Source organism: Bombus flavifrons, chromosome 10 (assembly GCF_040668555.2).
Source record: "Bombus flavifrons isolate JBK064 chromosome 10, iyBomFlav1_principal, whole genome shotgun sequence".
Taxonomy (NCBI): Eukaryota; Metazoa; Arthropoda; class Insecta; order Hymenoptera; family Apidae; genus Bombus; species Bombus flavifrons.
The window spans coordinates 14730628-14744269 of NC_138451.1; positions in this window are offsets into that span (position 1 = coordinate 14730628).

Here is a 13642-nt window from a genome sequence, read left to right on the forward strand (position 1 = left end):
GCATCGATACGATACAGGTATAACGAAGTTGATGACGCTTGTCGCCACTTTATGCAGATTTTGTTTGCGGCACGAGGCAGGCGGACAACTGGCATGACCGAGTCACCGACTATGCTCGCTTCCACTTCTGTTTCACGCGCGAGCGCCTCTAACAGGCTTCCATTCGATTAACAAGCAAGTGCTCAGCCATTGACCTATTGGACCAATTCGTATTGTTTTCGTGGGTTACCTTTATACGGCGAAGAAGATTTTTTTCATCCGAATATCAATATTCTAGATAGAACGATCCAGACTGATGCCATTTCAGACGATATCGATGTACTGCCTTCATTTTCCATCGACGATGCTAATCCATTGTCGTTCTTTATTCCTTCCATCGCTCTTAATTAATTAATTAGTTAATTAATTAATTAATTAATTCCGCCAAGATTCTTTCTTCTCGCGCGAAAAATCTGCCAATGTACCTATGCTTTCTTATCGCGTTTTGTCGTAATGATAGCAGCGTCTTTCCTATTGTATTCTCGCGTTTCACGATTCTAACCTCCACGTACTAATTACCTCCCGCTGAAAACGTTTAGCCGGTATCGTTAAAGGAACTCTGACCGCAATTCTCCACGAATTACCACTGACTTTTTCCTCTACGCCCGATGGACTGACATCTCCAACACCATGCAAACTTTACGTTATTTCACTTCACGCCTCGAGCGCGCTTCAAAATACATCGACGAGCCTCTCTCCGGCCCGGCACTTTGCGTCCTACCGAATATCTTTTCCGTCCTTTTATCTATATAGATTTTTAATGTGCATTCCTTCCTATCCTCTGCTCTTTATCGTGAATGATAAGTCGATCGTCGATCATCGATCAGTGTCGTTTCTTTTTCCTTCTGTAGTCAATGGAACAGACTTACTCGCCGATCTGTTTGTCGTTATGACAGAAGATTCGCCTCTCATCTTCCGTGCAACCGCTTTCCCGCTGGTCTTGTTAATTTTCGCACCATTTCTATGTCGTGATAAGGGAATACGCCTATTAGCTTAACATTGAATTCCATAGGAGAAAGGTTGCATTAAAGATACATGGGGTGAATCGCGCCGATTCACGGGAGATACCTTTCAACAACCCTTTCTCGCTACGTCCAGGGACTAACAGAAAATTATTTGCAGATATTCGCCATTTCGAACGAGGACAAGAATGCTTCTGTCTCTGCTCACGATCATGCCTGATTCTATGATACTTGCGACGATCCTCGTTTCAATCGACGTTTCAGCATCATACTGTCGATTCCTTTCGTTCGCTCCAACTACGTTTCGCAACATTTTGTCACGTCCGCAATTTCATTGAAAACTCATTCCATCGCGTCCTCCGTGAAAACAGCTTTAGCCCTGCAACACAAAAAGTAGTTTTAGCATTTTTTCAATTTCAGTTGATTTTAACAAACTTGTACTTTTATTCTCTCATAACCTAATCGATATTAATCGTAATTATATTATTTCTATCTGCTCTATCTGCTCTATCTGCTCTTTCTGAACTAGTATTCGTCTTCTAAATAACGGTCGTTTATAATTTTCTACACGTATGCTAATAAAGAGCATACATATTTTTTAAAATATAAATATGTCATGTTACAGTAGTTTGGTCACTTAATAATAAATTCTCTGTTTCTCACGTTACACTTTCTTAAACTTTGATATATTTACGATTACTATACAGCGAGAGGAACAATTTCAGGACATTTATTACGAAGAATGGAACTGCAGAAGCAACTGAAATTATGAATTCGTTCCAAGCGACATGAATAAAAAAATCAAGCCCTGTAACTAACATCATTGTTGCTAAGTCGCCATGAAAATCACTAAATAGAATATCAGAGGAAACGTTCGTGTAACGAACGTTCGCATATTTTCCTTTATACCGGTCCTTCGAATAAGAAGTTCACTGCAGATCCGTAATGTAACATTTTTCTATTTCCTACGAGACTTTCGGGAAAAATAATATTTAACGAAGCAACCGAATAGCGGACCGAATCGGTATCAATGAATACCATGAGTCCTGCGGTCCTATCTCACAGATTTTTCATTACAGCTTAGTACGTGGAATACTACTGATAATTTGAAATTGATCGTTTAATCCTAATGCTTCGTATGTGGCACGCAGGGTGAACGATAGTACGCTGAAATTTTGCTGGTTGTAATTACGTGCCTTTTCACCTTTCAAACATCTTTGCCGTAGTCATGTACAGTATAAATTCGGCAATGTATCGATCAAAGCTTGTCTCTCTTTATCGAAAGTTCCTTTTAAAGTCGTTCGTAAAGTCGTTGAAAAAGGAACGAAGGAAATCGTGGATCGTAGCAGAAAGACGAAAAGTTTTACGACAGTTGTGATCAGCGTCGAACAAAAAATACATTTCTCTAACGTTCCATCACATCGGTGAGTAAAAAAGTTGCCGGCAAAAGAAAACCGCGTGTCTAGCTAACGTACCATCGATTTTTTATCTCGATATTAGAATAAAGATATACCAGGGCAGCCTACTAAATCGAAGTGGATTAAATCCGTCGGGCTATCCACATAGTTGTAAAACATACGTGAGATATCCGATGCTTTATCCTATCGATACGATGGATCGCTAGCGATGATACTTGAGATGAATCGAACTCCTGTCAAGCCGCATAGCAGTTTACATAGCTGAGAGAGTACGGATTGTTGCATTGTTCGCCTGGAGAATTTCACACAACTTGACTGAAAGTTAGCAAGCACGTGGATAAATATTCTGATGCGTATGTATGACAAATATATTTATTTACAAACAAATGCAAATACCAAGCGTCATATGCTACGGTACTCTTCTGATGCTTCGATGCATCTGAAGTGTACACTTATATCTCGCTCCCTTTAATGAAACTATTACTACCTATCGTACAAATATCTCTAGATGATACCGGATAGAAATCTTTTTTCAAAAATATCTATTCCAAAAAAAAAAAAAAATATATATATATATATATATGTGTGTGTGTGTGTGTGCGTAGTGCTGCAACGTAATTCGAGATTAAACGAATAAAATTGAGAACGCCGCTTCCATTGCGATTTTTCCTGATTTTACTTCTGATTTCTCACTGCTATCTGCAATAGCATCAGTTGGCCCTTCTTCCACTCTTCGACCACACCCTCGTTGTTCGTCGAGTGGTCTAGAACGGTGGTAAAATTTATTTTCGGTATGGATAATTCCCAAAAGTTATTCGATGCCTGACAGCGAGGACAGTGACTAGAAGCAGGCGTATCACTCTTTTGTCGCGCCAACTACCAAAAACATTTAAACAGACTGGGAGATGTCTCAAGTTTCGCATTCAAATTGCTGTAGGATACGTCTCCGCCTTTTATGCTTCCCTTCCATCGAAAGTAGTTTTATACCCAAACTTTGCCGTTTGTTTCATCACTTTGGCTGCATGTATTATCCCGTACATATTTTAAGAAAAACGCCTCTCACGAACCAAGTTTTATCCTTCTTCTTCTTCCTCTTCTTCCTCTTCTACTTCCTCTTCTACTTCCTCTTCTACTTCCTCTTCTTCTTTTTCCTCTTTTCCTTCCTCTTCGTCTTCCTCTTCGTCTTCCCCTTCGTCTTCTTCTTCCTCTTCTTCCTCTTCTTCTGGGAACGATCCCAGTAGATTTTCGAAATTAGTATCGACTATCCGGATACGGAGTATATTTTCATTCGTGTCAATATGTCGATGTTAATGTATGACAAATATCTTAAAAGAAACTCGATAACGATCAAATTAAATGGTTATTACAACTATTTTTTATATTGCTTTCGCTTCGAATTATATGTATCTATCATTGCCGTGGATATTTTCTATCATATTAATAGCACTTAAAATCGTGTCGTACGATGTGCTAGAAATTTTAATTTATGTTAGATGGCTTTTAACTCGTCCGGACGAACGACATTATTGACAAGAAGCTGAAAGTGGTCGTGAGAGATGGTCTGTCTTTTATCCCGTCGTACATCCCGTCGTACATCCCGTCCGGACATCATCTTGCGAAATGTCTAACGACTGAAAATTGAGCGATCGTAATCCGTTCTATCCCATTCTATATCATGATTAATAAAATTAATGTTATCTTAACATGGCAATAAACACAAGAATAGATGTAAAAAAAATTCTTATATGTTCAAGTATTTTACTTAAACAAAAATGAAATTTAAAGACAAATTTCTGTAGGAGATTTCACAAAGATGCTTGATGGGTGGATTTAATACTTCGAAATATCTATATTTAACGAAATTGTTATGTCATTGAAATTCCAATTTCACTAATTTAACGAACAACAGAGTTTAATAATTTAACATATAAATTGAAATTAAGCTATACAGAACCGCCAGTAAGCGCATATAGAATGAAATTGATTGTTATTCATTAACTCTGCCGATTTCATTATCGGGTGTGTGTGTGTGTGTCTGTCTGTCTGTCTGTCTGTAGTTCCTTTATAATTGATAGACAGAGTAGATGTCCTAATTCAGAAGATAAGATTTTAATATCTACATATATAGCTCTTCTCGTGTAAAAAAAAGTAATTTGTCCTATTAAATTATTAATATTTGCGACACGCAAAAAAAAGTTGTTAAAGTGGTTAAAAAGTTGTTGCTCTAATCATCGTTTAAATTTTAATCTTTATATCGTTTAATCTTTATATAGAGCTTTAAGCACGATTTAGTTTATGTTATAAACGTAGAATTTTTGTACTTGTACCTATATTTAATTTTATAATATATAATATATTATATAGCTATCGCTATTTTTTTTCTTTTCTTTTCACCTTTCCTATTTGTAATTATGTAAATACTTATAGTATACTTATAGCATATATAATTGTAACACAGTTGTGTGTGTATGTATTGGGTTTAGATTTAGATAGCGTTTTATAGACATATAAATAAACAAATATATAGCATAATACTGTGAAATTACAAGCCGAAACAAAACTTTTGAAACATTGGTTTAATAACAAACAGATTTTCTAACTTGCGCCACTTGTGAGCATATTTCGATCTTTGCTGCTGTAAAAAAGTTTGTTGATTATAAATAAAATATACTCAAATGTATTCAAAGTTTGATTTGTAAGATTGCTACGAAATTTACTGATTCAAATAATCTACATGACCCTAGGGAAATTTCGGTATATGTATATGCTAATATAAGATGCGAACACGATATACTATACATGTATAGGAGTGTACGCAAAGAATATCTACTTCTATAGAACATGTATTTACCAGAGTATGAAGATAGAAGAAAGATTGTAGTGTATTGTACATGTACGTGTAGGTACTAACTCTGTGTGCGTGTGTGTGCATACTTAACAACTGTTTTACGCATACTTAAGAAAAATCAAATTGTCTTTCAGTTAATTGAAATAATCGGGATTACACTGTAACGTTATCGTAGGAAATTCTTTTCAAAAAATATGGTCTATCGTAAAACGTATCAGACTCGTTAACGAACTATGAAACCTTCGTGCGATAAAACTCGATTCATCCGAGCATGTCAACGGACAGAACGTTCGGAATCCTTCAGACATTCTTTTCCACTAACCATAATTTTTTAAATCATCCGATAACTCAATTCCAGATTACTGGATTCGTCTATTCTTACGAATACTAATATAAGGAAACGATATATAAAGATATTGGCCGAGGTGTTTCGAATAACAAAAGAGCTCACAGCTGAAATTCAATGAATCCGGTCTTGAGAGAAATCTCGTTCTGACAAATGGAATTGTCGAGACAGGGAAAATTCATCTTCGATCAAATGGACCATTCGTGAATTGCATCTGTCGCGTTGGCCAAATCTGTATTCGCATATTGAAAAAGTTCGTAAGGAAACTCAGGAAAGTGTAACTATTTTATGCGATTAATGGCCAACGAGGCACGATCGTAACAGACGCATCTCACGCATCGGTTACGATCAAGCTTGTATGTTCACATATGCGTAATGCGAAATGCGAAACGGAAAGCAACGGATGCGGCACGCGCTAACACAATTAACCTCGTGGTAATGGAGTATGCGAGGACCGGCGCCTGTTGCTGGAGCAAGGTTTCATCGTGTTATCAAGACGCTGTCGATACTTGCAAAACCAACCAAAGTATCTACGGTACTAGCCACTAGCTCTAGAACCTAGAAATACGGAGAAGTTACTCGCGTATTAGGTTGTCCGAAGAGTGTCTTTCTATTACAGACACGTTTTTTTACAACAACGCATCTTTATACAAACATGAAACCTAATCTGTCGAACGTTGTGATCTTTATCTGGATAGAACAAAATGGATCATACGTAATTCGATAAAATAATATAAAACGGAAAATGTTGTGCATCCGCTATTTCCTTATGAAACGAAAGAAACTTTTCGGACGACCTAATACGTACCACTTCTGGCAGAAAGCGTATTTCGCCGTTTAGAATTACTGCAATACGAAAGACGATGAGAAATTTTGAAAATAAAACCATGATACGTTTAATAACTTTCGATACTGCCAGCCTTGGACGCGTACATGTGGATAGCTCATCAGTCGTCTTTATAGATCTCTTTTATGCTAACTTTCTTATCGTGTAAATTGTAATTTCGAAGAGTGGTTGTTTCTTAGTTCGTTCATGTTCGTTTCATGTTCATAACACGAGCAAAATACGAATAGGAAACAACTGAAATCAAACCCGAACAATTTCCGTTGAATTCCAAAGTCCAGCTTACATAATTTTATTGCACAATATTTATTTTCCATTTGTATTTTATATCACGTATTATATTATTACATCGCACGTCTTGTGTGTGTGTGTGTGTGTGTGTGTGCGCGCGCGTATGTGCATACAATTTATCACATAAAATACACAATTGATCCAACTAATCGTCGTTTAACGTATTTAACGTTCATTACGATACAATTACATCTGGCATAACGTTCATCCACATTCGAGTCTTGCTTTCGAATTATACGAAATTAGCACACAAAAGAAAGAAATAACTTTGCATCGAGCTACATGGTTTTGCTGTTAGAAGTAAACATTGACGAAATTTGGTCAAGCATTGACCGCTTGTAACTTTATTCGGATACTCTATACCCAGTCTTCTATGAATTAAGATACGTATTCTCCAAACGCATCTTTATCTAAAATGCAAAGAATTCTATTAATGTAAGACGTTATCAGTTCGAGTTCGGAAACACGAGTTTCAGATACACCTTGATGCGATAAATGCGTGTCCCTTAAATAGATGGAAATATCGAATACCTTTTCTTAAACAAGAATAAATCAAACGATTGGTTTTAACGTAACTACACCTATTTGATGTGTATATTTTTAGACTAGGTTATTTCCGTTGTTATTTGATATCAGGGTAAAGGAAAGGCTTTTTAGTTTGAAATTTGATAGCGTTTCGAATCAGGCAACGGTTTACGAAGGGAAGAAGGGTATTTTTTCGTTGTGCGACGTCAGTGTTAAAAAAAAATAATAAGAAGAAAATAATACGAATATTAATCGAATTTATTAAATAGAACTGAATTTAATAAGAGCAGGTGTATCCTAGATGATCGCCGTGTCACCGTATACATAGGTATTAATGATTTCAAGTATTTTGTATAAACTTGTAGACTACTGTCGGAGAACCTATAAAATGACTAAATTAATAGAGACGCGAACGAAAAGAGCAATTAATTTGTTTGATATTCAACGCACCCCAAGAGTGATCCAAGAAATAATATTGACACAGGTTGTTCAGGGCAATAATGAATGCAACGGCAGAAAAGTAATTGGACACTATCGACGGATCAAACACGCATTAACGAAATTAACAATCCATTACGCGGTAAAGGCGCTTTACAGTGTCGATCGAAAGCTAATAAAACGCGATATATTTATTCTCAAAACCGATACACGACGTTTCGTGCGTGTCGTAACGCAACGTAAGTTACGAGTAATTTCATTACGTACAATATGTCGGAGAGAAGATCATTTCTGCAGCCGCGATTCGATTAATCGACAATTTCATGCCATTAAGGTTCTATAGTTAATCCATCGATCCCTTGATCAAAGCACTGCGGATCCATGTCGCTTAGAGATTTTAATGATCCCTGTATTGTCTATGCATTAGCGTGTTACCATTTAATAAATACTTAGTTGTCACGCTATATCACGTTCTTGATCTTCCTTTTGCCTCTACTGCCATATCTTTGTCACAGTATCTCTATAATTTTATCAATCTATAAACAAATGTCGAGAAATCTTGATCTTGGTTTGCGAATTATCAAATATTTTATGAAATGAGATTGAAATTTTTCGGATATTTTCCACCAACAAGACGATATGGATATCTACACGGCAAAATTTCCTATATCACGGACCGATCATTACACGACCTGTAATTGTTTTCTATCCTCGTTCGCATTAGATTACAATCGGACGAAAATTTATTTCGGCTTTCTGCTCGTAAAGTTTGTAAAGCAACTAGGGATAGAAGAAAGAGGCGGGGTAGCGTTTAATCTTAATCTTCCATGGAATTCATTTCAGCTCTTCCACACCCTCTCTCTCTCTCCTCTCCCCCCCCCCCCTCGCCATTCCACGATATTACAGAAAATTACTGTTGAGACCGCGTTGCATCATCTGTATGGCAACTTGGTCGACGCGATTTATCAATTACGTCCAATCACTTTCTTACGCACCGCAACGGAACCAAAAAGTCGGTCCTCTCTGGATGGTAACGTTTTTCACTTTCTGGCCAGTACATATTTCGCATCAAGTGCTTTCTCTTACGATGCAGCTGCCTACTAAGTAGGCACCACCATAATATGGTTAATTTCTGCCGGAAAATAGCAAAATCCACGAGAACCAACAGCTGCTCTGTTTACAATATCCTCCCTTGTTACTACAAGCAATCAAAAGCTTATGTTCACAGTTAATATTACCGAACCGCATTTTGTTTCCTTTAGCGGCCAATTGTCGATTTTTCGATCATATTTTTTCATGAAATTCAATCTGAAACTAATACTGGAACAAAACTTTTTACAAATCTTTTTTTATGTAATTCATAATGATCGAAATGTATCGAAGACTGGGAAGTTATTTATTATTAACATCGTATCGTAATATAAATTCCACAGTTAGAGATAAGATTATTAAATGGATCATCGTTTTCGTCTTAACTGTTAACGCGAAGAAGTGTTAACGTGAAGTGAACTCTTTCCTCGGAAAGATCTTTTACAATTATTTATATAACGACTTTAAACGGGCTTCTAATCGTCTTACATTCTTCTCGTGCATAGTTTGCTTGGATAACTCATTAAAACTCTGTCTGTTTCATTTCTTAGGAAATGTTTAACTTATCCTCTTTATCTTCCTGCTTCTTGCGACGGAGATATTCGAGTTAGGGAAGCTAAAATAATTATGTTCCATTTCTGTCGCCTAAGGAAAATCGTAATAAAAAAATTATTCCTTCCTAGTCTCTATCTTCCTGTTCTCTTTACTCTTCGGATTGGCTTTCAAGTATTATACATAATATTTACATAAGTTTTACAAAACACGAAATTAATCGTTTTCAAATATCAAAAATAACAAAAGTCGAGTTTAGCAAGAATTCATTATTAGGTTAATCAAAATTAAATTTACAAGTCCTATGCGATATGCATAGGAAACGAAAAATTCCAATAAAATGTGAAAGAATATTTGTTGTAGTTTCATCTACTGTTTATTCTATGTTCATCTGTGTATATAATTACTCCATATTTTTTGAACAGACGACATTTTTAATATCTCGATTTCGCTAGAATAAAAGCGAAAATGTTTTTTAATATGTACACATGTACATGTAATACTTTTTTTACTATTGTAATTTACTTTTTTTTTTTTTTTTATGTATTTGTATTGTATACTTTTCTAAAGCGTTTTCTAGAGTGGAGATCCGGCTACAAAGTACTTAGAAAGTTTCATTTTAAAAAAGAAGCGCATCTTGTACATGCATCGATGCATAAAAATGCATAGAGATTTATTTCTAGAATTTCCATGCCATTCTATACCGTTTCAGTTTACCTTAGGACATTTTCTCGCATTTCTAACCATTCGAAAGATAGGTACCTCTTTTCACTGTTACATGATGGGCGTTGTGTATTTAACGAATAACACTTTGATATGTAGTAATCAATATAACATTTTATTAGACACTTTATTTAGCAAATAATTCGTAAAAACGTATAACCCAGCGTGTGTTCAACTCAACATGAATGTCTCTGTTTGAGATCAACGCGTAATCAATTTCAATCGGCCGGTACACGATACGTGCAACACTTAGCCGTACACGCGTATTCCACATATAATTTTCAAAATGAAATTTCTCGAAAATGCAAAAATTCTCGGACTTAACGCTAAGCTTTTCTGGTTGCTTTTACAGAGCCTATATATATATATATATATATATATATATATATATATATCTGCCTCTTTTCCTATCGACAAACTTATGCACACATATTATTTATATTCGAGACGTTTGTAATATTTGTTTGCATACTTTGGCCCCGTATAAAAATCATTTAGGTGTGTATATAACACGGAGATGGAGAGGGCCTTTTTCTCCATTAAAAATGTACCGTTTCCTCTCTCGATCTTGGATCACTCGATCACCGGTACTTACCGTTAGAACGTTCTAAAGAAAGTACATTATTACTCTGTTCGAAACAAGGTCGATGAATAACTTGATTCGAAGCCTGAGGCAATTGAATAAGAGAAAAAGACACGTTTTTTCCAGCGTTTATTTGAAATTTAGTCACAGCTTGAATACTGATAATAACATCAATTTCAATTTTGACTTTTATACGTATGTAACGTAACGATAACGTTAATAATTTTGAATAATCGGATTTATCGAATATAGAAACACCTACTTTTCGCACAAAACGAAAATTACGATTTCATTGAATTAGTTACCGTTAATAACTGACACACCCACGAATAGATTATTTCACGGTACATATTTTCTACAACAAAATTATTTAAGCTCGTTAAAGTCAAGTTACACACGAGATGTACTACATTGGAAAAGTAAAGAGTTGAAGAATAATAAAAATTTATACGTTAAAAGTTACCATCATTACCATAGGTTTAGCATAACCGAGAATTATCGAAACAGATACATAATTGATAATCCTGTAATTCAGAATCAAGATCAATTAAGGCAAATATATGTTACACAAATTCTTACTTTTATAGTTGCGATTTAATTCACCCTTCGAGTTATGTCAATGTTTCAAATCCGCCAATCAATACTTGGAACGTAAGATAGATACCGCAAGCCATAACGTTTTCCCTTCCGTATTTCACCACTGGGATTTGGTATTGTAAACGGAAGGCTATAAATATCATTGTAAACGAAAAACATATTTTCTGCCCATCTTTTCCTTTCGAACCCGCTTGATTTCCAATTGAATTTACATGTTTTCTCTTTTCAAAAACAGAAGAGTCACGTCAATACAACAGAAAATCCTCCCCCTCCTCCTCCTCCTCCTAATCCTGCTATATATCTTCAAACGAGAACCACCAACATCTATCTTTAACTAGGGTAAGGTTCTTACTTTTCTGATAATTTTGGAAATTACCATCTTTTTTCATCTTTCGTCCTTTCAATTACCAGACAATTTCTAAATATATTATCTATCTAACAATATGATTAGCATAGCAATTACGAGTTAAAAATTCAAGGCAACCGAACCATCCAAACGTGAATACAATATCAGTTTCGCTTCTTTTCCGAGAAAAGATTTCGGCAACCTCCTCCTTCATCTTTTTGAACTCTCGAAGGATTCGAGATCAAAGGCATGCGATACATAAATATCGCGGCATACCAGGTCGGACTTTCAACGCGGAACTTTCAACCAGATAACAGACTTATATGTATACAAAATGAAAGGGAGATTACTTTTGTGGAAATGAACGTTGGAAGATCGTGCAGACGAAATAAAGGATCCTTGATTACGACAGATATCATCATACGGCTCCCGCTCGTCTCTTCGTTACGTTTTCCTCTTCGTCCTTTCTTTCTCTTTTTCCTTCATCTTCGCCGTTTCTAGAGGTCTGTGTCCCCACCCCCCCCGCCTCTTGATTCTCCTAAACTTAAGATCCAATTATATCAGCCACGAATGACATTCTTAATCTTAACAAACGCCTTCGACCTAGTCTCATAAAACACCGAATCTGCGTTTCCTTTCTTTTTCTTCTTCTCCCTCTCCTACCACTATTATTTTCGATATCTTTTCTCGAAAATCTTCAAGAAAAACGTCGGAATCGATGGGAAATATCGTTGAAGACGGCACGACCGAACTGCATAGGTAAATCGGTTCGTCATAACTTTTGGAACTTGAAACGCGACACACTTTTGGAGAAATATGAACAACATCGCTTTACGAAGCACGATTCGAAATCCAGTTTACAAGTAGTTTTTCAAACCTTTCGATTTAAAATGTCTGAAAATTATTATGTATTTTATCTTATTACGGTCCCCGCCCCCTGATTAGTTTGAACAATAGGATTCAGCCAAAGAAGAGATTGTTGGAAAGCGATCGATCAATCGTAAATTATTTGCCGAATCTGCGAGCGACGCGACGTCTTCTCCACTCATTCGTACGACTATCGCGGGTAAATTCTCATGATCTCGCCTAGCTGCTAGATTTGCTACGATATTTCAAACCATCCCGGAATTTGTGTGTGACAACTGAGTTATGGATATCCCAGGGATTCCCCACCTTACGGGCTCGATCGTTCGTAACTATGTTACGTAACCCCTACATCGGGTCACGTTGAATTTCTCGAGTTCTACTTAGTATCCGTGATGCCACATTTCCACCAGTTTCGTCCAAACGCAAACGCGCCAAGCACACCGCTGCTTTTCTTCTAATTTAGATGTCGTGGAAAGAAAAATCGAATCCGGGCCCCGAACGTTCGTAACTTAAGGCGCTAACCACTGCGCTGCCGTCGTCCGACACCAGTTGGTGTCGAGTGCCGCTACGTGTCTTTATTACTAGCATATCACATCGATAGGAATCGAATTTGGATTAATTAAGTCGCAACAAGGAATTTTCCTCAATATATAAAAAAGATTCGTTTCGTTTCCTCAATATATAAAAAAAATTCGTTTCGTTTCCTCAATATATAAAATATAAACGTATAGAATGCGATAAGGTAGGAGCGATGGGAGAAAGCACAATGCACAAACCAACCTGCTGCGTATTCGCCAGAGTCATTTCGTAGATACAACGTTAGCTTATACATGCTTTATAAGCATGCAGTGTAACGTTAATAATGTAAAATACGCGTTGTTAATTTAGAGAGAAAGCTTTCAATTTTACTTCGTAATTTTAATTAAAATCTTGACACGTTATACTGAAAGTTTGAGTCTGAAATTTTAATACTAAGAAATTTGCGACAAGATAAAACTTGAAACTTACACCTGTGAATTACATAATTGAAATACATAATTACAATTGGTACAAACATATTAATTTAATTAGTTTTCCATTTTCCTTGTACGAATCGTTATGCTTATCACTGTTAATACAGTTATGTGCGCGTATGGAGTAGTTTGTGACTTAAAATTACGCAAGAAGATAAAAG